Below are 26,306 nucleotides of genomic sequence, written 5' to 3'. Positions count from 1 at the left end.
GGCTGCCCCCAACCATCCTATGGAGAGGATTATTATTACTGCAGGGTTGATTGGCTGGCATCAGATCCTTCAGTGACCCAGGCTTAGATAGATGGCTTGTGCATCTGATCTGGGTTTCACAACACAGGCCAGCAAAGCAGCTGCCCCTGAGTTCGTATCGCCCTCTGCTTTATTTGCCTTGTAGAGAAAGTCACACACGTGCCGATACCAGGACAGAGAGAGTGACTCTACACACACTGAGTACACAGTCTCCTGCTCCGCCGGCCCTTGGCTGGAGAATGGTCACCTTTGCAGGTGACCAGGCTAATTCAGCTGGCCATGAACCTTTGGCTAGCTTTGAAACGGCCCCCGTTCTAATTACTGCAGGCATTCTACACCCAGCTGTTGTGGAGAGTGGCTCGTATTTCCTGGCTGCCATGCTGTCTTGAAAAAGCCCTGCCAGCTGGAACCAGTGACAACGGGAGTTGTAAGCACAGGCCCTCATTAATGTCCTCTTGCCTGCCATCAATTCTGAGACAGCAGGGTCCTATCACATTGGACCACTTCTATTCGCTGCAAATTCAATTGCTTCTTGCAGCCTAAAAACAGGAGACTCCTGGTAACAGGACAGGTTTGTTAAAGGAAGAAGAACATAAGAACAGCCAGACTGGGTCAGACCAAAGGTCCATACAGCCCAGTGTCCTGTCTGACCAGAGTGGCCAATGCCAGGTGCCCCAGAGGGAGTGAACAAAACAGGGAACCATCACGTGATCCCCTCTGCTCTCCCCCATTCCCAGCTTCTGACAGAGGCTAGGGACACCATTCCTACCCATTCTGGCTAACCACCATTGATGGACCTAACCTCCGTGAATTTAACAGGGTTCAAAAAAGATAGATAAAGTCCTGACCTTCACCACATCCTCTGGCAATGAGTTCCACAGGTTGACTGTGCGCTGTGTGAAGAAAAACTTCCTTTTCTTTGTTTTACACCTGCTGCCTATTCATTTCATCTGGTGACCCCTAATTAGTCCCCATCATTTTGCATGCATGTGACGGGGCAGCCTCGCCCCGCACTCAAGCCCAGGGAAACCACCTGGGGCCAGGGGCGGAGTAGGCCCCACCCACACAGCCCTACTGGGCATGCTCCAAAGGGAGCAAGGGTACAAAAGGCTGCTGGCCTGCTCAGAAAGGGCAGACTGTGACCCAAGCTGGAGCTAGCCACCCCGGGCCAGAGAGGGAGTCGCCAAGGGAGCTGGGCATGCTGCTGCCAGGCCTCAGCTGGGCTTGGCCCCAACGCCGGAGCCGCTGACCGACCCCCCGTGACCCGAGCACCGGACCGGACCCCGCCAACTCTGCGGCTGCCAGGGGAAGCACCACTACAGCCAGTCGACCGACGCCAACAGGTAGGGCCGCGCCGGGCTGCAAGCGGGGGGGGAAACGACCCAGGGCAGGGAGCTGCAGAAGCCCCTGAGGGCTCGGGGCGTTGCGGGGAGGAGCCCCCGCCGAGCCAGTGGTGGGAACCACCCGCCACTACTAGGGCCCTGGGTCGGGGCCCGGTGGAGAGGGAGGACCCGGGCCCCCCTACCCCTGCTGCCCGAGACCCTGGCAAGTGGGGACCGGGGTAACAAACACTGAACTGTGGACTAGGCCCGTGGGCCGTATTTCCCCCACTTGTACTTTGAGGGCTAGGCCCAGGCGGGCCGAACTAGGCCCCGGATGGGGGTGGCAACCCCACGTCGGGGGGAGCCCCCCGATAATGCACCATTGGGATTTTTCCCCAATATGCCTTACTTTGCATTTATCACCATTGAAACTCATTTGCCACTGGAAGGGGCGAGGCCTCAAATGAAAGGGGCGGGGCCAGGATACTTCCCTGCTTCCCCACCCACAGACCATGATTGGCCTGGGGGTAGAGGAGTGCCTTTGCCTCCCCGCAGGTTCCTCCTGGGTGCCCATGCCCCTGGCAGTGGGAGGAGACTTCACGCTCTCTGCCTTCTGCCCCCAGGACAATCAGGGCTTGGGGGGGAGGGGCTCATGTGAAGCCTCCTCCCGCCCTGCCAGGAGCATGTGGCTCTTAGAAGAACCACATGCTCCTTGCAGGGCGGGGCCAGGGTGGCCAAAACTTCATGCATTTCTCTCTAATTAGCCTGGAGGCAGGGGTGCGGCAGGGCTCCCACTTGGTGGTCCGGATCCAGCCCGCAGAGGCCCTTTTGCCCACCCCTGCTCTAGACCCACGAGTGATCACTGATAGCACCAGTGGAAAATCTTCTCATTCTGAGAACAGACAGAACGCTCTGCAACCGGACAGAATACACGACAGCAAAGATTTGGTTCCAGAGCACAGAGACCGGGCCTTCTGATGCAGACGGTGATAAGGAAAATGAAGCAGGGTAAGGCAAAGATCATTTGAAACACCCTGGCAGGGCCAAGACAACAATGCTTCTCAGATCTAGCAAGGCACCGAGTGTCTGCTGGAATTTACTAACTCAACCAGGCAGTCAAATCTATCACCCTGCCCTAATCTCTCCACATCGAGGGATAGTTTAACGGACTTGGAATGGTCTTGTTCCACTGCAGGTCACAATGTGTCAGAGCCGTGTCTGCCCACAATGCGTAACCTCTTCTGGAAGATTTTTTGTGGCAGCCACGATCACCAGTGATGGAACCCCAGTCTGAATCATGTTTCACTACTTCCACCACTTCTGAATCTCAGCCCCAGGGTTCTCTTTCATTAAGACCCACTTATCATTCATTCTCTCACTGATGATAAATCAATGTTTGCTTGGGCAGCATTTAAAAACCAATTCTAAGTCCCTTTACAACAATTTCCCTCGTATTAAAACTCCGTAACTCTCATGGTACCTTAATTGAGTTCCCACACATTTAATAAAACATCCATTCAAGCCAATGGGAGATGTCCTTTACTGCATCTATCCGTCCAAACTGCATTTGGTGTTGCAATTACATCCACACAGCAAGTAAGTAAGTAACAGCATTTCTGGCCAAATGATATATAACATTTTTCATAAGGAAATAGATTAATGTGAAAACCTGTACTTAGATTTTTACATCTACATTTCAAATATCTTCTTAATGTAAGTACAGGTTTTCACATTAATCTATCTATTAATTTGCCTTTTTTCCCCTCTAAGGGTCATATGTTTAAAGGTGAAGCTAAATGGACTATTTTAGCAGTTAAATGAACTAGAGCGTACTATTGGGTAGGACTAAAATATTCAGACAGTCACACTTAAGACACAAGGGCTAGGTCTCGAAAAATCCTCTATCTTTCGACTCCAAGCCTCTTTTGAAACTTTTGAAAAAGCCTAAAAAAGTGGCTTGCTTTTTCTAAAGTACTGGCTGTAGTCTAGATGCTCTTTTTCAAAAGAGAGCACTCAGGCAGTTTGGATGCTCTCTTTCGAAAAAACACAGTTTGCATTACACAGTGCCTTTTTTCGACAGAGCACTTTCGAAAAAAGGCGTTCTCCCTCATAAAACGAGGTTTTACGTGGTCGAAAAAACTGCTGTGTCCTTTTGATTTACTTTCGAAAGACCGTGGTAGCAGTCTAGATGCAGGGGAAGTTTTTTCAAAAAAAGGCCACTTTTTTCGAAAAAAACCCCGTGTAGTCTAGACACACCCTAGGATTGCAAGCGACCTCCTGGGCAATCAAGCCCAGTCACTGCCTACTGCAGGCAAGCGTGTCATTTAATTCTGATCATTAATGTATCAAGCTCTATTATATAGCCAGTTAGTTTGCCCCACTGCTCCCATTGGAAAACTGTTCCTCTCCGTACCAGAGATCAGGTTATAAGTGGGGTTGGGGTATGCCTCCCACTTCAGGGCTTGTCTTTACTTACCCAAGATCTACGCTCGGAGATTCATCTGCCAGGGTTTGATTTAGTGGGTCTAGTAAGGACCTTCTCAATTGACCATTGATGGCACCTCTGTTGCCCTGAGAACTCCACTGGGTCATGAGGAGTAAGGGAAATTGATGGGAGAGATTCTCCCATTGACCTCCTGCAGTGGGGATGCCCTAGCCTAGGGAGACAGTGCCCCTCACTATGAGCAGGTGCAAGTGGTCTCTGGCCCTACTCCATCAATACCCCCTCGTGATGACAAAACAGGGAGTATGATGGTCCTGGCTGACTGAGGAAGGGCTGTGACAATCAGCTGAGAGGCAAACTAGCCCACAGCACTTCTCCACTTCTCCCTCAGAAACCCTGGCCACGTTTTAGTAAGGTGTACATTCCTGTGTTGCTTTGCCTGGACAAACCTGCTTTGTTTGTGTTTGACTAGTATGTGCTACTAACCAATCACTGTGTCCCACACCAGAGCTGGCTGCATTTCAGTAGGGCTTGTGTGCCTGGAGTAAACCATCCTGATGGTCCTGAAAAGGTCTCCAAGTGGGTGACAGCTGCTATGTAAATCAAATAAAAACGGACGTAAAAAAACCGACGTGCCCGGCACACTTCGACAATAATAATAAAAAAAGATAAGAACTCCCTGTAATAACTCAGTGAAAATAACTCTTCTATTCCCCATAATGACCAGTGCTGACCTATATTGGATGGCATACTCCCGGACTGTGTGTGAGGCTCTCAATCTACTCTCCAAAAGGTCAACATTTATAAATGTAGCACTACAGCTTAAATACAAGGCTATCCTTCCCTTGTTGGGCACAGAAAACACACCTGTTGCAACACTATGTAGCTGCATTGCAGAAATCTGACTTTTCCAGCCCAAAGCATTGCAATGATGGGATTCCCCCCCCCCCCCCCGTACTTCAATATTTTTTTACCATTTACATGAAAATACCAGTGTTTAAGAAAAAGTTAGAAAATTACCAGTTGTAAAGATGTTATTCCCTGGGGGACAAACACAGTACATATAATTTGGAATTTCCTTTCTAAATCATCTCTCTTGTAGGATTAGTTCAATATGGTGGTGATTAGCATCTGATTGTAACAAATCCCTGTTAATGCCTTGTTAACCAGCTGGCTTCTGAATGCTGCTAAAAGAGTGCTCTGGGTATCAAAGGCCCCATTACCATAACATCTGAGGGCCTGGATCCGGAAAGGGAATGGGCAATTCTGTGGATTGCACTGGGTGATGCAGGCCCCCAAAACACTGAGTTGGGTGCCAGGCTCTTGACACAATGCATGGGACGAGGTGGGTGTCTAAGAACGCACTACCCAAAACCGGAACGCCAGGGGGAGCGGCCTAAGCTCATTAATAAAGACTGCAAAGAGAGAGCTACATGCTAATTCCTGCCCCTCACGGGGTCTCCGTCACGTGTCTCTGCTTAGGCCCCTGGCTCCGGGAAAGGGTTCAGAGTTGTGGCTAAGTCATTACCTGACAGAACAGCCCAACCTTCCCACATGACAACGGCCAGAGGCAGCAGCCGTGACAGCAACCTGAGGTAAAGAGGTTTCCGTGGAGGCTTCTCGCTGTTCAGGGAATTCCCTGAGCCCTGGGGTAGGCGGTATTCGGACTCAGGGCTGTCCCAGTCTCTCCTGCTGAAGCTCTTCCGCGTAATGGGCCCAAGACAGTGAAAATAACGAACAAGTCGTGTGTCAAAGGTGCTCCTGGGAGTGGCGCGAAATCACTGCTCAAATCCCTCTCCTCAGTGAACTGAACTTGGGTCTCCCAGAGCCCTGGTGCACTCCATAGGCACCCAGCTCAAGCTGTGAGGGAGGCGGCTGTCAATCCCTGCTTCCTGCCATTTTGTGTGGAATTGGGCATGTCAAAGCCGCCCAATGGTGCCTTCAGCTGGTTTTACAAGCCAACTGGCCCAGAGGCGTCTAGGCTGCTGTCTGAGGCAGCAGTGGAGTGCATGTGCCCAGAGGTAGAAAACATGGGTGCTGAGGGCATGTTTACAGGGCAGATGTAGGTGCTGAGTGAGGTGGTAGCTGAGAGCGGGGGTTGTGGATCACCCTAGCACCTAAATCGGGGCCAAGTCTATTTGTGGAGCTGGGTCTGCGTGACTCACAACCTTGAACTCTTCTGAGAGGCAGGGAGATGCTGCTGTCGCCACAGGCCCAGGAAGTGTCCCTTGGATGAGAAATGAGACCTAGGCCTGGTTTACACTGGAAACTTTTCCCCGTGAAGCAATAACTATTAGAGAGGTGGGTTTTGCAACATTTCCCTACCAGCCAAAGCCTGAGAGTCGATGCAAACCCCTTGTGTTGGTATAACTTATTTCCTTCAGCAAGCCAGCCTAAGCTGTACCAGCAACATCACTCTCCAGCTGTGAATTCGGCATAGGTGATGCTAGAAAAGTAAACCCTCTTACTATGCATACAGCTTGTACCAGCCAAACGGGCTAATGCTAGGGATGGTTAGTCCTTCCCCTCGGGGTCACAGAGCCAACCTGAGAGCTTGAGCGGGCATGAGTGGCTTTCCACTAGCTTACATCAGCTCTGAAATGGGCCCCGTGTTTACCCCTCGGCCTCCACTTGGAGTCTGTTACCTTAGCATAGTTTGCAGCAAGGTCTCCATGACTTCCAGCCTTGTGGAGCCAGCCCGTCCTTTGTATTGCGTTGGGAGTCAGACGTTGTCTTTGTGACCACATGGAGCCATCCTGCCTGCTGGCTTCCTCCTCTTAAAAGTTCAGCGTGTTAATTAAACTCGTAATCCATGGATCTACATGGAGCATTTCAAAGGGCCCCTTGCCACCTGAGACAGCGCCTTTGAGCCTGGCTATATTTCAAGCCCTTGTTCCCTTTTGAGAGAACAGTTGCTCCCTGCTGGGCCCTGGTTAAGCATCCCTTCTTTGGACGGATGCTTTTGAATCTTGAGAGGCATGAGGAACCTTCGCACAGAGAAGCCCACGAGCGTTATACATTCAGAACAAGATTCCTCCCCGCGGAAGGCCCAGGGAGATGACCTAAGACGTAGAACTGCTGGAACAGGTGCACCTATCTGGCACTTCACGTCAGAGCTGCACTTTGGACAAGGAGCCGGGGTAGGAAGCCAGACATAGCTCTCTGATCTCTGCATCGCTGGTGTTGGGCTGCTTCGAGTGGCGGCCTCCGAATGGAGCCTGGAGCAGTGGAAGATGGATACGGAGCAGTTCAAAGGGCCTGACCGGCTCACTTGTGCTAGCAGGAACTCCCCGCTGGGCGTGGGGCTCTCTGCTTGCTGTTATGGGTCACATGCCCTGCTCAGCACCATGATGCATCCAAGATCTGGCCCCACTCAGTCTGTGAGGTGACTGCCTTCCTGGCAACGCTCAGGGGCTATGGGACACAATGAGCACGGCCAGACGGCCTAGCGCCTGAAGGAGGGCAGATGTATAGCTCAGGCGAAAGGCGGGACACGCTCTGAGGAGAGACCTTCATAGGAGAGGCACAAGACACTGCAAGCAAGGCCAGGCCAGGCAGGGTGGTGCAGGCAACTGGAACCTAGAGGACAGGCTGCAGTCCTTAGCTCAGCCACTGGCTTCTTCGGTGGCCTAAGGAGAGGCACGAACCCCACCGTATTCCTGTCTGAAAACTCAGGCTAGGCCTTCCTCACTCTGCAGGGCCTGGGAGACAAACTCCACTGAGTGAGAGCTGCTCCAATGCACTGGCAATAAACGCCAGGGGAGCACCTACAGGGCACCTTTGCTTTGTGATGTTTCTAGCCGCGGTGCTTAGGACCCCTGGCCGGTGTCTACACTGCAGATCTGTTAGGCCCTGCCGCTCCAGTCCTTCCATTCGCAGAAGCCACATGATGCATGTCTCGGGCCCCAGCCATCCGTCAGCTTCCTTGCAGAGCACCTGCTGAGGTAACCGTAGCTGTGCCCGTTGCCGAGGCAACTCGTGAGGGGCAGGGAGGGACTATCCATGTGAACCCCAAAGCCTTCTGCTCAGTATGTCTCGGATTTGGGTTTCTATTGGTGGTTCACATCCGCACATGCCTCGGTACGCATCATTTATTCCACACGCGGATGGGAAAAAAACAACCTCGCGTGGAGAGGAATTTGCAGTGGGCGTTCTAGCACAAGTCCTGATGTTGCATGAGGCCTGTATGTCGACTCAATGGGGCTTTTGCTGAAATGGGGGGGAAACACTTATACCGGTGGGAAATTCAGTCCTTTTTGTTAGCCGAAAGCCAGCGAACAGGGCACAAACTTCTCCCTAAAGACTGTGGTTAACGGAGGGGAGTTAGAATTTTCCCAAATCCAGGAAAACTGCTCATTCACACAGTTTGTTAAATGGTTTTGGGCAGAGTGTAACCAATGGGAAGTGGCGGGCGGAAATCAAAGCAAAAAAAATTGCCAACATTTTCAATGAAAATCCTGGGATTGTAATGAAATAGATAAGTGTAGTGATCCCAGCCTTATCCTAGTGGCTACATCGAAGGTTGCCAAACTAAGTGGAGTTACCCTCAGCATGAAGCTGGCCCCGTCCGCTTTATATTTCTTTTACTCCCCAATATTTCTGAATGCCTGATCTAGCTGTTTTGAATTCTTTCTCCTAGCTGGGTGACAGCCTAATATTGATCCTGCAATCTGATGGTGAAATCTTTGTTGTCCCATCATGTCTAATGCGCTTCCAAGAGGAAGGGACAAGTGTTCCCTGTAAGCTGAGTGCTTGTCGGCCACTCAGGAGAAATTGAAATGCCACCCAGCTGATTAGCAGATCATGGGTAGATGTTATGTTTCTGTTGGTGGTTCACATTCACATCTGCTTTGGTGGAGATAAAATTTATTCCACACATGGATGGAATAAATCCCCAGATGGATGGAAAAGATGAGCGGGAACATCGGCAGTGACCAAGGCAAAACAGAATAACGAAGAGAAAAGTCAAATGATTAGACTGAGCATGGTGTCAAAAAGAGGGGATTGTGTGGGGTGCAGTAAAGTTTTCTAGAAGGGTTTTCAAAAAGGGCTCAGATTTAGCTGTGCCTTGTGCTGAAATCCACGATCAGACAATATCAACTGTTTGGGAACAGAATTAGACTGGGGCTGAGTGCTTCTAATAATCCCATGTATTGCTCCTGGGGAGCAAATCAGTCCTCTCAGACCAAAGCAAAAGTAAACACAGAGGAGCGAATACCCCAGATGATTAATGCCTGCGTTTTCTGTGTCTTTCTCTTGGAGACGGAGAGAACAGCCACATGCTGAGGAATGAATAACACTCATCCCAATTGCTTGCAATGTCAAAGATTCCTCATGGCACGCCGCTGGTTGTAGGGTTGGAACTTTGCATTCTCTTAGAAATCGACATCTTGTAACCTTCATGGGACAGAAGACATAGTGCAGCATAATCAGGGATCCATAAAAAATTCATACGGTAAAAGGTCCACAGTCCCTTGTCTCATCAAAAAGTGGTTTAAACTTTTATCATCTTTGGAGAGGTTCTATTACTACCTGCGAATGAAAGTGGGATCCCTTTCCTGTGAATTCAACGAGTCTCCCACAGACTTTAGCTGACACTGGCCCTAGACCCAGATGGGATTTGGGTATGCAGAATACGGCCAAAAACAAATAATGATCCTTCTTAACTTAAAATGCTGAGATTCTGCTTTGTGTGGTTCCTGCTCTGCTGCATCATTTTGAGCAAGTCACTTCCTCTTCTGTGCATCTGTTTACACTGTCACCTTTTGATGGGATCAAAAGCTCTTCTGGATTTTTCTTACTGTATCTCCGTGCCTACCGCTGATCGTAATTGGAGGAAAGGGGTCTATGTTACTGTAATAATTAATAGTAATCATACTAGGGCTAATAAAAGATCACTTTTTAATGAACAGGGTCACTTTAAATCTTGTCTGATTTATTCCCTCTATCTGCAGCATTTATCTGCGCAGGGATGTGGGATGCAGCATTGCCTGATGGTTAGAACTGGGACTCCGGAGCATGTAGTTTCACTTTCTAGCTTTGCCACTGGCCTGCTGGGGTGAACTTAGGCAAGCCACAGCACCAGCCCGTGCCTCAGTTTCCCCATTTGTAACACTGCATATTGACTCTGCATGCCTTCGTAAAGTGCTACGAGAGGCAAAGTGCTAAATAAGACATGAAGGACGTTGCGCCTTAAATGACAGTCACATCGCTTGAGTTCTGGCAGTCTTTGCAGACTGTGGGTCGCGTCCATAGAGATGCTTTCAAGAGTATCCTGTGTGCACGTGCGCACAGAAAGGAGAAATAAATTACAATCAAGAAGCTCTGAAACAGCAAGCCATTCGAAAGGCAGAACTCCTGCCTGAATCAATTCCCAAGCGCTACACCATGGCCGAATACTGGGTACAATTCTTTGCAGAGCTAAAATGCTGCCTCTGACATTTTGCAGGACAGTTTCATTAGTACAGTTCCTGGTTACACGGAGGATACATACTAATTAACAGCTTGTTTGGGGAAAGCGGGTGGCATCTGCCACTTTCTATTTAGTTGAGTCTCTCTCCTCCGATTGCTACTGTTTCTCTACCTTTGTGATTCCAAAACCTGTTCCTCCAATTACTCCGTTTCTAATGGATTTCAGCTACTACCCAAGTTTTCTGGTTATTCAGGGTTATGTTGATGGTGGCCCTGTCAATCACATGGATAATTAAACAGAGGTGACCTTGGCGAGATTTTTGTCTGTCGGATTGCAATTAAAAAAAAAGGCACAGTGGGAACCATTGAAATTCACAGCATTGCTTTTGAACGCACTGTGTGCTCTGTGTAATGAATGGACGTGCCCTACCCAACAAAAACAAGCATAGATTTCAGCACAGGGCAACTTTGGAGGACTTTTTAGAACAAAGTAGGACTGGAGCGGCGGTGAGGAACTCCCCAAATCTGCATGGCGAATGTTTGGGACTTGGGCACACAAGTTTGAGAGACGCATTCATAAGTGTTAGTTATCACAGATGGGGTGTAAAAATGCATTCCCGAGTGTTATGTATCTCCATAGGGTGTGGGGGCAGCTGCCTGCATTTTGTGGGGGAATTTTCAGAGATTTCTAGAGTTTTAGGGCCAGAAGGGACAACTATGCCTAGTCTAGTCTAACCACCAGCAGAACACAGCCAAGAGACCCTCACCCAGGGAATTCTGCATCAAGCCTATAACTTCTTCCCATGTGAGAAGACTATACACGACTGACATAAAGACCAGCAGTGACGGAAAATTCAGTCCTTCCCTTGGTAAGTTGTTGCAATGGAAACTACCCTTTCTTTGTGAAGAGCACTCCACCTGAAGATGCAATTAGCCTCTGACTTGATTAACTCTCCAGGACATTCCTCATGGAGCTTGTCCCTGCCATGTACCCTCTCTGTGAGGATGGAGTCCAGAGTTTGCCAAGGGCTCCTCAAAACCCTTGAACATAAGAAATGTGCAACAACTGAGCAGGGGTCCCATGAGCATCCTTTTCCAGGAACTTCCCTTTCCTGCCTTTGAAATTCTGGGAATAGGTCATAGAATCATAAATCCACAGGATACGAGAACTGGAAGGGACCTCGAGAGGTCATCAAGTCCAGTCCCCTGCCATCACAGCAGGACCAAGCATTGTCTAGACCATCCCTGATAGATGTCTGTCTAACCTGCTCTTAAATATCTCCAGTGATGGAGATTCCACAACCTCCCTGGGCAATTTATCCCAGTGTTTAGCCACCCTGACAGGCAGGAAGTTTTTCCTAATGTCCAACCTAAACCTCCCTTGCTGCTTCTTGTTCTATCCTCAGAGGCCAAGGAGAACAATTTTTCTCCTGCCTCCTTGTAACACCCTTTTAGGTACTTGAAAGCTGCTATCATGTCTCCTCTCAGCCTTCTATTTTCCTAACTAAACACGACCTAGGAAGGAAGACTAAAGGTCCAGGAAACAAACCCAATTCATTCAATCATTTTTGTTGCTCTTCTCTTGACTTTCTCCTATTTCTCCACATCTTTCTTGAAATGTGGTGCCCGGGACTGGTCACAAGACTCCAGCTGAGGCCCAGTCAGTGAAGAGTAGAGTGAATCTGTTCATGTAGATTGGAACACCAGAAGAATTTGAAAACTTTCATGTCTAAGTCTGAGGTTTTCAGAGGAACCTTAGGAAATCAGATTTCCCATTGAATGTCTTTGAGTGTTAAGAGCCTAACTTCCTTGGATGTATTTTTTTTTTTAGGGGGAAAGGAGAATCCCAGCATTGACATTTGGAAATTAGACCAATGAAACAAACATGCAACATTTAAGTAGAGGGGCGAAAGGCACTAAATTGCATGGACATGTCTTATTAAAGTACCAACTATCCTTAGTCACTGACTAAAAAAATGGCATGTATTGTAAAGGAAATAGCGTGTATACTCTCAAGCTAGGCTCTGTTGGCAAAACAAGACTCTGAACACATGCATTCCAGTTCTTTACCCTCAAGGCCCATCTGTGGATTTGCATAATAGCAATTCCCTGGCTATTTAAAGTTGATTCATAATAACCAGAGGATTTTAATACATATTTTTTATTCAAGTTACATTGTTTGTTTGCCTTGCCTGTGAAACGAAAATAACAGACAGCAATGAGGCAAAATAAGAGCTAATTAGAAGCAAGCATCCCAGCCTTAGTGAACCCTTAGCAATTGAATTTTTTGTCCACAAATTGTCAGCAATAAATCAAATAGTAAACAAATGTACAGTCTCGGGAAAGGAGCGTTTAAATTATTATGATCTAATTAATATTCACTCTGTCATTTGGGAAATTCAGAATCCATCCAAGTTACCTGTGCCATGTCACACTTTCACAGATGCAAAAGAAGAGAGAGAACCAGACAGAGGGTCCGGGTGTGGCTTGGGGATTGGACATTGGTGTAGCTTTGTACTGCCCCTTCAGCATCACAATGAGGCGTATCGCCTTGGTGACACAAAAAGCAATTGTGCAGATACAGGTGTAACAAGATCCCAGCTTAGAAGCGGAAGCTAGAAAAAGTCAGACTAGAAGCCAGGCGCAAATTTTGAAGCACGACAGAGGTTAGCCATTGGAATGCTCCATCCATAGATGTGATGACTCCTTCGTCACTAGGAGACCTTACATCGAGACAAGGTATCTTTCTAAAGCAATATGGTCCTGCCCAGCTACAAGATATGGGTGTGGTGCAAGAGTCAGTAGGTGAAATCTGATGGACCGTGTTCTGCAGGAGGTCAGCTTAGGTATTGTGATATTCAAAGACACTAAGGCCATATTGGACTATCTGCTGGATCTCCCAGGCTTGCTGGGGGGATGCACTTGCTGCTACACCCCCCCCCAACCCATTTGGCTGGCTGGTGTTCAGACCTGCACACAGGAGGACTTTGACTGTGCATAGTAGGTCAATATAGTTATTGCTAACTTATGAACGTCCAAACATGAACATAGAGGGCCTGTTGCAAGACTCACCCAGCATTGCCCAGATTAGATCTTTCAGGGCAAGATACCTACATGAAGGGGTAAAATACACGTCCCTATTCACTTTCTCCACTTCATTCGTGACTCTGCAGTCCTCTATCAGCTCTCCCCTTAGTTATTTAAAAGATTAGCACCATTCAGTTTAGAAAATAAACGTCTTCTCATGTGGAAGCTGCTCCATACCCTCCTCATATTTTGTTGCCATTCTCTGTATGTTTTACAGTTCTAATACAACTTTATTTGAGCTGGGCTGAAACTGCATGAAGCATTCAAGAGCTGGTTGTGCTGCCTATTGCTATTCTGCCATTATGGTATTTTCTGTCTAACTGTCTATGCCTTTCCTAATGGTTCCTAATATTTGCTTTGTTTTGTTTGCTTGCCATTATACCTTGAGTAGATGGTTTTTAGAGAACTATTTGAGATGACTCCGGGATCTTTTCTGAGTGGTAACAGCTAATGTAGACCAGTGTTTCTCAAACAGTGGCACAAGTACCCTTAGGGGTACACGGGAGAAATCTGGAGGTCCATCAACACAACTGAAATTTGGAGAAAATTGAATTTTTGTTTTAAGTTTTACAGCGCTTTATTATTTTTGTACTTTTTACACCCAAAAATGTCATTGTCCGCCTGGCTACAATTAAATTGTTTAAGCAAATGTGTTGCAATGATAGAAAAAAATGGTGTGTCTGAAAACTGTAGGTATGGGGGCGTACTTTTATTTATTTACTTTTAAAGGGGTACTTTATAAAAAAAGGTTGAGAAACACTGATGTAGACCCCCTCCCCTCATTTTGTCGGCATGGTTGGGATTATGTTTTCAGTGATCATTACTTGGCATTCATACACACAATGTGTAATTTGCCATTTTGTTGCCCAGTTTTAAGAGATCCCTTTGTAACTCTTTCCTCACTGCATTGGTCGTAATTATCTTGAGTAATTTGGTGTCTGCTGCAAACTTTGCCATCTCCCTGTTTGTCCCCTTTTCTAGATCATGTATGAACATGTTGAACGGGACTGGTCCCAGGACAGACCCTCAGGGGACCCTGCTAGTTTCTCCACTCTGAAAATGGACAATGCATTCTGGCCCTGTCTTTAATGTCTTGTAATCAGTTTTTGATGCATGAGAAGACCTTCCCTCTTAGGCAAACGTAAGCGGTCATGGGATAAGGGTCATTGGTGAGGGACCTTCTCAAAGATGCTTGGAAAGCCCTGAGGCCACTACATCAACATGGTCACACTTGTTCACATGCTTGTCGCCCATTTAAAGACTTCTAATACATGGGCGAGGCATGATGGCTCCTCATGCATGCTGTGTTGACTCATGTTCACCTGTCCGTTAATTCTGGTCTTTACTATAGTTATAGCCAATTTGCCTGGTACTGAAGTTAGGTTTTCTGGCCTGTAACTGCTAAGATCAGCTTTGGAGTTTTTTTTTTTTTTTTTTTTTTTTAAAGGACGATATATTAGCTACCCTCCAGTCATCTGGTCCAGGGTATGATTTAAGGGACAGGTGACACGCCACAGTTCCTAGTTCTGCAATTTCATATCTGAGTTCCTTCAGACCTCTTAATGAATGCCCTCTAGTGATTTATTACTGTACTGCTCAATTTTTCAATTTGTTCCCAAATCATCTCTATTGTGCCTCAATCCAGGACACTTCCTTGGATTTATCACCTGAAAAGAACAGCTCAGGTGTGGGTATCCTCAGAAGTGAAGAATGATGCGAAGCATCCAGTTAGCTTTTCCTGCAGAGGCCTTGTGTGTCTTGAGTACTCCTTTAGGACTTCAGTTGCCCAATGGCCCGACTGATCATTTAGCAGGGTTCCTGATTCTGAAGAATTTTTTTAAAAAAATGCTGTTTGAAGAGCTACCAGCAAAAGACACAAAAACGAATTCTTTTTCAGCCTGCCTAATTATCCTTTTCCTCTTGACTTGCCAGAGTTTATGATCCTTTCTGTTTACCTCAGGAGCAAAGTCACTATGACTTCAAAGGCTATGTCTAGACTGCAAACCTCTTTCGAAAAACAGCGTCTAGACTACAACCAGTACTTTGGATGCTCTCTTTCGAAAAAGCACAGTTTGCATTACATACGGCCTTTTTTTGAAAGAGCGCTTTTGAAATAAGGCTTTCTTCCTCGTAAAACAATGTTTACCGTGGTCGAAAAAACTGCCACGTTCTTTCGATTTACTTTTGAAAGAACGCAGCAACAGTCTAGATGCAGGGGAAGTTGTTTAGGAAAAAAAGGCCCCTTTTTTCGAAAAAAGCCTACAGTCTAGACACACCCTAATTTTTAAAAAAAATTCTTTTTGTTCCCAACTGCCTCCTTTACTGGTTTTACTCGAGGTGGCCCTTTTTTTGTTTTCTGACTGTTATTTTACAATATTTCCTTCTTTTTTAGTTGTTTGTCTTCCGCCAAGTTGGGCAGGAAATCACGTTAAGCAGGAGCTGCTATCTCTAAATGTGGGAGAGGAATATGCAGTGCCACAGGCACTGGCCTCTGAGGATAAGACAAGAAGCAATTGGCTTAAACTGCAGCAAGGGAGGTTTAGGTTGGACATTAGGAAAAAGTTCCTAACTGTCGGGGTAGTCAAACGCCAGAATAAATTGCCCAGGGAGATTGTGGAATCTCCATCTGTGGAGATATTTAAGAGTAGGTTAGATAAATGTCTATCAGGGATGGTCTAGACAGTATTTGGTCCTACCATGAGGGCAGGGGACTGGACTCGATGACCTCTCGAGGTCCCTTCCAATCCTAGTATTCTATGAACCTATGCATGCAGTAAGCAGGCTCGTAGAAGGTCTAATGTGATGCACAGAACCCAGATAAATCAATCATGAAAGGCTAGTGCCAACCTCATGCACCCAAAAAAGGCAGCATGGAATTGGAGATAGGAAGGGACAGAGCACAAATCAATGGCCCACTGCCTCTTTCCAGATGCCAGTGGGAAAAAAATCAAAGAGGTTGTTTGCTGGCAAAAGGAGGAATTGTCTCGGGATTAAGGTGCTGGTGTGGGAAAGTACTACACTATACAAGTCCCAAGTCAGAGTGTTTTACACCATTGGTGCAGGTACAATGGCAGCACAAACTCTAATGTAGAGAAGGCTTTGGACACCACATGCTTCAATTCCCAAAAGACAAAGGAAAACTACTAGGAACAATAATTCTGTCCCATCTTTTTGGATTGAAAGCTCTTCAAGGCAGAATCTGCCTCTTATTTTGTGTTTAGACACCACTAAGAACATAAGAATGGCCATACTGGGTCAGACCAAAGGTCCATCTAGCCCAGTATCCTGTCTGACGACAAGGGCCAATACCAGATGCCCCAGAGGGAGGGCACATAACAGGGAATCCTCATGTGATCTCTCCCCTGTCACCCACCTCCAGAGAAACAGAGAATAGGGACACCATTCCTACCCATCCTGGCTAATAGATTCATGGAGGTTAAGTCAATCACTGGCTATCTAGCTCTTTTTTGAACCCTGTTAAAGTTCTAGCCTTCACCGCATCCTCTGGCAGGGAGTTCCACAGGTTGACTGCTCTGGGTGAAGAAAAACTTCCTTTTGTTTGCTTTGAACCTGCTGCCACTCTTGGTTGGGTCCCTACATGTAGCTGAATTACTGTCTAGAGCTGGCTGGAAAATGGAATTCCCATTCCATGGGAAATTGTGGAGTTTAGAAGACAATGTTCTGAGACGGACGAAAACAAAAATCAAAATTGCCTGCATAATTGGTATTCCAAAATATGGCATTTCCTTTCGACTTTGAAATGTTTCCATGGTCCCCGGAGCTGCTCAGGGCTCCAGCAGCCTGCTCGGTGGAGAACCGGGTAGCTTCAGGAACTGGGGTATCCTGGAACCATGAACCACTAGTTCTAAAGCCATGTGTGTCCTGTGGTTTAGAACCTCATGCAGCTAATGAGGCAGCCTCATTTGCCTGAAATGGGCCATACAATCAGGTGGTTTTGAAACTATTGGTGGAGTTAACCAAATAATTGTCTTTGGTCAGCTGTCCACTGAAGAGTAAAAATATCACGCTGGCTGTCCATGACCTTGTGCAAATGTGGTGTGAATGATCAGTGCTGGATGTGTGGACCTACTGAAAAGGGCAGGGTTTCTGTTTGTTCTACAAGGAGACGTTTCTAGCCTCTTAGTCATGTACTTGCCAGGCTATTACACATTGGTGCATGCACCGGATAGTGGGTTTGAAAGGCCAGTACCTGGAAGGCAGATATTGCTATGAAGACTAGACTCATCAAAACCAAAACGAGAAATATGCTGGAAGCGTAGGTGATATCATCTGTTTAATCAAATAACTCGTCAGTGCCTCAAGTCACTAAACTCATTAGCGAGATGGAATCTTCACATACGCACCCTCCTTCCTTCCTTCCTTCCTTTTTTTTTTTTTTTTTTTTGCAATAAATTGAGTCCGCCAGCTAAATACCTTTAAGATTCCATTTGTAGAAGTAAAGCTTCTGACATCCAGCGCCGATTGAAATGGTCGTGCCTGACAGCTCCATCCTTCGAGCCTATTGTTTTATGATGTGTCTATATTTAATAATGGTTCTTTGGAGACTCATAACCCTTTGAGTGATTTACTGTGGTTATCCCGTGTACCACCTGTGCATGGTATTAATTAAGGACAGGGGAAACGGTACTGCAAAGATGAAAAATTCTCCTTGCGTTGCAACCCCTCCCCCCAAATTATAAATATGTCTTAGTTCATCGAAAAGCGTGGTGGCGTTCAAATTTGGGTCCCCAGGCTAACATTTCCTGTCTGAAGTGCTTGAAGTAATAATACATCTCAAATCTAAAACTCATAGGTTCAATAGACTACTTAGATGTACAGCCATGCATTTCAGTCCACTTGAATTAAATGCGCCTAAGGGACGGAGTGTATTTTGTGCATCCTTTCAAGCATAGGGTTGAAATAAACAGCATAGCCCTTGCAAAATAGCAGGCTCGTCGTTAATCCAGTAAGTATTCCATTAGTACCTGTCACTTTGGATTAGCTATGAGGGTTTTATGTTCATCAGGTATTTAAGTATACTGACTTTGGGATGGATTAAATCTCTCTTATTCAACTAATTCCCCAAAAGCATCCATCTGGAGAACTTTATGCCTTAAAAGTCTATTTCTCAGCAATAAGTCCAAATAAGATGGGTTTTATCATCCCAGAGAGTCACTCAGGATGAGGCAATGGGAATAAAACTTGGTTTACAAGGCTCTAAATATTCGCTTTTAGAAACCAGCTCACACACCAAAACAGGCCGTTGTCTGGTAAGCATTTGCATTGTTCAGCCATTGATTACATGTCAGCTCACTGAATAATTAGCGTATTGTGGTGTTAGACTGTAAGCCCCTGGAGACGGGGGATTGTTTCTGGTTTTTTGTTCTGTGTTTGTACAGCACCTAGCGGAACAAAATCTTGCACTGTGACTGGGGGTCCTATTTGCTACTGCAGTACCAAGAATAACAATTAATAGAGCCATCATCAAAATCAGTCCAGCTTCCAGGGAGACAGTCCAGCTTGGTCCTGGGTTTGGCTCCAGGGCCTCTCCCAAGACGGACATGCCTAGCTGTGTTCCAACAGAAGCCTCCCAGAGGTGGAGTGACTGATATGGGACCCGATGAATAAAGAATTTTAAGAGGGTAATAATAGAATTAGTGCCAATCAACATGGGCTTATGGGAAACAGATCGTGTCTAATCTGATATCATTTTTTAATGAGATTTCAAGTTTGCTTGATGAATGAAGAGTAGTTTAGACTTTGGTGAGTAAGTTGACTGGGACACCTCTGCCTTTTCCTCCAGCTGTGTTTTAAATGGGTCAATTCAGTAAGCACACTCTGGAAAATGCTTTCAGAGCAGGCAAAGTTAGTGGGCAAAATTCTATCTGGTCTGAGGCTCACCCTGGCTTTAAGGTGTCTGGACACCGTGCAATGAAGTTCATATGCCCTGAGTCAGAAATGGGAAGTGCCTAGAACAAATATTTAGGTGCCGAGGGATTTACATTCCTGCAGCATTTGGTGGCCACTGAGCCGACATTGGGCTAATTGCAGTGGCACTTGAATTTAGGCCTTAGATGCCAAAAGTGGCACGTCTGATCCGTAAAGCTTTTATGACTGTGGGTTGTGATTCCCATCTCTCTGAATCTCCGGCAGCAATCACTTGGACAACCTGGATCTCAGCCAGTTCATCTTCCCTGAGTGGGGATTTTCAGATTTTGCGTTCCCCTTAACCTGCTAAAAGGGTATTAATCTACATGATCCCTTCCGGAGTCCCCAAAGAGCTTGGTAAAATGGTGTCTCTCAGTATTTGTTTATATTACCGTGGTTGTGGGTTGTTTTGGAGCTTAAGAGCGAATTCCGCGGGGGGAAACTATCTTGCTGGAATACAAGAATCAGTGAGATATTGGAGTAGTTAAAGGATTCTGCGACAAATACAGAAGGGACGGCCCAATCAGCTGTTTTAATCAAATTAAAAGAATGATGAAGCTCAGAAGATAAATCAGAATGAGGGAATTTGTGAGATTTTTGTTGCATGTCCATTATTTTATGAGCTGTCTCTTCCTGTAGTAAAGCTGGAGTTAGTGTATGTCTTGTTACCAGCACTGCATTTCTTAATGCCAGCAGAGCAGGCTGGTTTTAATGGATGAACTTTGAAGAGGAGGCATAGAACTGAGGGGACAATGCATTTATAATTGAGCATAACAGTGCCAGACACCCTATTGAAATTTTGTCACGAATGACAAAAGAAAAAGACACCATCACAAGGGGTCTGTCTAGACTACATGCCTCTGCCGACAGAGGCAGGTAAACTAGGCTACCTGACATAGTCAGCGAAGCGGGGATTTAAATATCCTCAGCTTTATTAAAATAAACATGGCCGCCGTGCTGTGCCAGCTCAGCTGATCGTCGGCACAGCGCACGAGTCAAGACGCAGATCAGTCGACAGCGGAAGCCTTTGTCGACCGCTTCTGTAAACCTCATTTCACGAGGCATAAGGGAGTGGTTGACAAAGGCTTTTTCTGACAGCCCTCTGGCTGAATCAGACACAGAGTCACCAAAGAGCCACTACAAACAGAGAGAGAGTGAGTGAGTGCAGGAACCCACACTCGGCTTGCAAGAGATGAGTACACACCGTTACACACACACACTGATTTTCAAAGAGACTTCGGCTCCAACGTGCCAGAGCCATGTTGCAAATAGTAGCTGTGCTCCTTAAGGCCTTCCGTGTGTTTGAAAACAGTGTTCCTTGTTTGCACTGTGATGGCACCGGAAAGTTCTAGTCCTGCGGAGAAGGCGTGGTAGAAAAAACATGCCACAAAGATCGTCTCAGCTCCACAGAGACGCTAAATCAATCTTTGACGGATTCATGCTGCCCTGCCAAGGATATGAAACCTCAGCAGGAGAGCAGAAAGTTTTGAAGAATGGAAGAAGGATAGAGAACAAAAATGGCTCTTTAAAAGACTGTTCTGTCAGGTGTCTATTATTTCTTGTGAGATTAGTTCATTTTTAAAAGATGAAGTGTGGTCTTTTAAAATTATTATTGTTACTTATATTACCAAAGCAGCTAGGGGATCCTGGTCATGGTGCTGGAAAAATGCAAATAGCTCTTACCCCAAAGAATTTACCATCCTAGTATAAGGAAGACAGAAATTTGGCTCTGCCACGACCCTGCTGTTAGCCTGTTTACACATTGCTGCATCTCTTTTTGCCTCCCATCTTTTGTACAATGTATTTCATTAGGTGGTAAGGTTTTGGGGTTAGGGGCTGTGTCTCATCATATATCTTTATAGTGCATAATATAATGGGTTCCTGGTTTAGACTGTAGTCTCTAAGGGTACGTCTAAACTACATGCCTCCGTCGACGGAGGCATGTAGATTAGACAGATCGGCAGAGGGAAATGAAGCCGCGATTAAAATAATCGCGGCTTCATTTAAATTTAAATGGCTGCCCCGCTCTGCCGATCAGCTGTTTGTCGGCAGATCGGGGAAGTCTGGACGCGCCGCGTCGACAAAGAAGCCTTTCTTGATTGGCACAGGTATGCCTCGTGAAACTAGGTTTACCTGTGCCGATCAAGAAAGGCTTCTTTGTCGACGCGGCGCGTCCAGACTGCCCCGATCTGCCGAAAAACAGCTGATCAGCAGAGAGGGGCAGCCATTTAAATTTAAATGAAGTCGCAATTATTTTAATCGCGGCTTCATTTCCCTCTGCCGATCTATCTAATCTACATGCCTCCGTCGACGGAGGCATGTAGTCTAGACACAGCCTAAGGGTGTGTCTACACAGTACCCTTAATCCTAATGGAATGAGATTTACAGTTTGCATAATGCAAATTGTGTAGCTTATTTTGAACTAAGGGACATTTTGCAATAGTGGTTTATTTCAAAATGTGGCTTTGTGTAGACAGAGACATTGAAATAAAGCACCCATTATTTCAAAAGATATTTCAAAATAACGGGCATGCTGTCAAGACGTGGATAGCTATTTCGGGATCCTGGAAGGATCCCGAAATAGTGCTGCAGTGTAGATGTACCCAAAGGTACTCCTTCAGTCAAAATAACAATTTTCAAAAATCAAGTCGATATAGTCACTGTAAATCTGGTCTGTGCTGCTGTATCTGTCTCAAAAATGTTCTGCTTCCATCTTTTTGTACAGTTATTAAAATTTTCCAGGATCCTTACTCCAAAATGTAACAATAGCCATGAAAATCTTGTGTCAGCTATGATGGATCTTTCCTAGCAGTGACAAGTGATCAATTTGTTATCATCGTTACAAATGGGATGGCTGCAAGAATCACATTGGGGGAATTGACTGGACAAATAATGTTTCATTTTTTTAGCTCAATTTTTCAGAACTACAGAAAATTAGGCTGTTAGTTTCTAAAAAGTGCACAAAGCAAAAATCAGCAGTTTGGGCTTAAACCCACTTATATTTTTATTCATACTTATCTCAGAATATAAAGGTTAGATAGTACTGAACTTCCACCAAGTATATCTTCTTTCCTTCTCTTACCCTCCCAACCCTCCTCTTCTTCTTTATTGGGATTCATGATTCGTTGGCCATTAGCGTTGTTAAACTGTGATTTCTGGTTGACTGGGTTTGTGGTATCAAGGTTCATGGTTGGTTGGCTAGTGGGACTGTGACACTGTGGATCCTGGTTGTAATTGTGACATCAGAGTTAATTCAGCCAATCATCATCCATCTTATCTTTGACTGTGGGACCAACGTAGGAGATAACTTACCAGCTAGTCATTCTCTCCGAATGACCAAAAGGAGAGACAATCCATAGTCTACTTCCGCTTCTTTTGGGTACATCTAGACTGGCGTGTTTTTCCAGGATATCGAAGGTATCCCAGAAAAACTCCACCGCATCCAGAGAACGCATTTTCTCTTCCGCTTTTTTTTTTTTTTTTTGGAAGAGCAAACACGCTTTTTTGGGGAGCCCTGTATACCTCATTCTATGGGGAATGAGGGCTCCTCTGAAAGATGAAGCTTTTCTGCCCTTTGGCCCCGTCTAGACTGTCCATTCTTTATATCTTAGGATGTCTAGACGGGGCCAAATGGCGGAAAAGGCTCTTCCAGAAAAGCCATCAGAATTTGCATAGCTTTTTCCGACAAAGGACTGTAGTCTAGACCTAGCTTTTGTTACATGTGGCCCTATTCTCCTTTGGCTTGAAAAATCATTAGCTGGCACAGGGAGAGATGTTCCTGTTACCATGCAGTCCAGTACATTTTGTTGCAGATAAAGGGGATATATTAAGTTAAAAGGAGACACAAATCCACCCTCCTCCTTGAAGGAGGAATCATTAAAAAACTAGTTTTCCAACTCATCCAAAATTGCAGACCACATCACTCCTCGACCACAACTTGGTTGAGGACCATAGAATGCCAGCCGAGACATAGAACGTAGGCCCTGGGCCAAATCCCATGGAAGTCAATGAAAATGTTACCAACCCTAGAGAATCTCAGAGATAGGCAGAGACAGAGCTGAGCAGGATACAGCTATCTAATGGATTAACGTATGGAGAAGGTTGTGTGACATCATGATAGGATGAGTTACCTCTGAAGTCATAGTAAAACCTACCAGCTGTGAGCTGTTTACAGGGCAGTACGTGATGATCAAGGAAAAAAGAGGAGAAATGGTGAGGGGGTTTTGGTAATGAGCAGAGATTGGGGAAAAGCAAAGGCATGATGAAGCCGATTGCTCCCCCTGGGTCCGGGACTTGGATGGTGAACTGTGCTTTTTTAATGGCTCCAAGGAAGATTCCAACACACAGTCTGGGCCAGCATAGAAAGGGGTGGAAATCAACACAAGATGTAGACACTCTTCACCGCTGATAATCAGGCCATTTATTTAGGCAGGTTAGCTCCTAGCTCTAGACTTCTGTGGAAAACTTAGGCCACGTTTCTATGCACTTGATTACCTGCCTAAAAAAATCTCTTGTCTTCCATAGCAAGGTGGATCACCTGGTGTATACAGATAGTACAGGGCAAAGAACTTTCTTTCTCCTTCTGCACTTATGCCCTAAGGGATTACATGAATACGTTGCAGAGAGTTTCGACATCTCCTAGTAAAAAGAAGAGCTGTTGCAAAAAGAGGTCAACATCATGAGCTCCATTTTGCAGATGGAAAAATGGAGAGACAAGCAGTGAAATGGCTTTCCAAGAGAAGCCATGGATGGGGAGAGAAACTCCCTTATAAGAAACCTCCAGGTGTCGGCAGAGAAAATGTGAAAACCTCATCTAACAGGCTGTGTCTAGACTGGCCAGTTTTTCTGGAAAATCAGCCGCTTTTCCAGAAAAACTTGCCAGCTGTCTACACTGGCCGCTTGAATTTCCGCAAAAGCACTGACTTCCTACTATAAGAAATCAGTGCTTCTTGCGGAAATACTATTCTGCTCCCATTCAGGCAAAAGTCCCTTTTACGCAAAGCTTTTGCGCAAAAGGGCCAGTGTAGACAGCTCAGATTTGTTTTCTGAAAAAAGCCCCGATCGTGAAAATGGCGATCGGGGCTTTTTTGCGGAAAAGCACGTCTAGATTGGCACGGTCGCTTTTCTGCAATAAGTGCTTTTGCGGAAAAGCGTCCCATGCCAATCTAGATGCTCTGTTCTGAAAATGCTTTTAACGGAAAACTTTTCCGTTACAAGCATTTCTGGAAAATCATGCCAATCTAGACGCAGCCACACAGTTTTTAGGAGGAACACATTATACAATGGAGCAGCCCAGGTAAGCAGAAAACAGCCTTTAGAAAAATATCTTTAGATATATTGATTCCAAGTTACATATTACATCAGGAATGAACAGTTAGGATCATCTGACATCTGAACTTCTTTCTATATTGAACAATTAGGGTACATCAACACGGCAGCATTATTTCAGAATAACATAATACACATCTACGCTACAAGACTTTATTTTGAAATAATGTTGACCTGGAGAACTTCTTACTCCTCATGAAATGAGGGCTACAGTAGTCAGAGTAAGGGAAGTCAAAGGAAGAGTGTTCTTCCTTCGACCTCCTGCTGCGTAGACAGCGCCAAAAGCCAAGTTAAGCTATTTCAAAGTAAGCTACGCAATTGACGTAGCTGAAGTTGTGTAGCTTAATTCGACTTTTGCCCTGCTGTATAGGTGTACCCTTTGAAAAAGTATTGTAACTCTTTGTGATGATGACTAGTGTCTACTTTGTGTGTGTGCAGAACCTAGCACAATGGGCTGATCCAGACTGGGACTTCTGTGAGCTATTGTAATCAAAATACACAATGAATGCAAAATAGAACGATGCCGAGCAATGCAACCTGGACAAAAAACCATTTCTTTCTTTGAGTAGCAAGGCTTCTTGATCTGATAATGCTGGTTAAGAGAAAAAAAACATTTTGATATCAAGGTGAACAACTGGTTGAAATTTTCGGAGCAATTTTTTTTTCCCAACAAAATATGGGGTTTCATTGAAAAATATCGCTTTTGATGTCATTTTTTATTTTTCTATCAGAAAATTCTAATTGACATTTCAAAATGCCAAACGTGCCTTCAGTTTGAAATGTCAAACAGATCAACCTTTCCAAATTAATTTTGAGATCCACATTTCAAAACAATACAGTTTATTTTGATCAAAGCTCAATGGTTTTTGTTTTGACGTTTCCAAATTGAAATTTGTCAGAACTTTGTGGTTTGCCAACTTTGTTGATATGGCAGCTTTTTGTCCCATTCACAAACAACAACAAATGCCAAAATAGTGGAATTTTTCACAGGATGGACATACTGGTTTCTAATTAGTTCTCATTCTCACACTCTTCACTAAACAGCTTTCTAGTTAAAATTATTAATAATTTTAATGTACAGGCTAATCTACTTTATTATAAAATGACACTTTTCATTATGGGTGTGGCAGTCTTGGCTGCTAAGAGATTGGGGTGGAGCTCAGATTTGCCAGTTATTGATGCAGAAATATGTCTCTCCTGCTCAAAGTCGCTAACGTCCTAGTAAGTTCTTGGATAGGAATATGGATCTTACTGCTTGAAGAAAGGAATTGTTTTAGGTAGGCACCTACAGAAATGTTCCTGTTACCACTGAAAAGCCATACCTGGCACCTCTTATAGCTCATTTGTTTTTGTTTAAAGTGACAGTAAGTAGCACCTTAATGCTTTATGCAGAGAATGAAAATGATGATCCGATAGCTGATGAGTTGCTTAGTCCTGACAAATTGGAAGGAAAAGTCTAAGACAAGTACACAACAAAACCAGAAGACACACACGTAATTGAAGGCTAGTGTGGGAAAATTAGACATTGCAGTTAGAGCTGCCAATGGTGAATCTTTGAATGGGCTACAAAGAAACTCCCATCCAGTCTCTTAGGCTATGTCTACACAGCAGCGTTAATTCGGAATAACTGACATTATTCCGAAGTAACATAATCCACGTCTACACTACAACCAGTTATTTCAACATAATGTCAAAATAATGTTGAGCTGGAGGACTTCTTACTCTGACTCTTATAATCCTCATTTCAT

General features: G+C 45.4%; 1 long non-coding RNA gene across 1 annotated transcript in view; it reads left to right on the top strand.

Annotated features, from left to right (window-relative positions):
* Nucleotides 1-373: 373 nt before the first annotated feature.
* LOC142829390 (uncharacterized) overlaps nucleotides 374-26,306 on the top strand; it is a 33,784-nt gene continuing 7,851 nt past the window's right edge. Inside the window, exons 1-2 of the long non-coding RNA XR_012903780.2 lie at nucleotides 374-1,382; nucleotides 2,126-2,369. This is a non-coding gene — a long non-coding RNA (uncharacterized LOC142829390). The remainder of the gene's footprint in view (nucleotides 1,383-2,125; nucleotides 2,370-26,306) is intronic.

Source organism: Pelodiscus sinensis, chromosome 4, assembly GCF_052426305.1.
Source record: "Pelodiscus sinensis isolate ZL-2025 chromosome 4, ASM5242630v1, whole genome shotgun sequence".
In the NCBI taxonomy this organism is placed as follows: Eukaryota; Metazoa; Chordata; order Testudines; family Trionychidae; genus Pelodiscus; species Pelodiscus sinensis.
The sequence above is the reverse complement of the archived record's forward strand: the minus strand, read 5'-3'. Positions and strand labels throughout refer to the sequence as shown.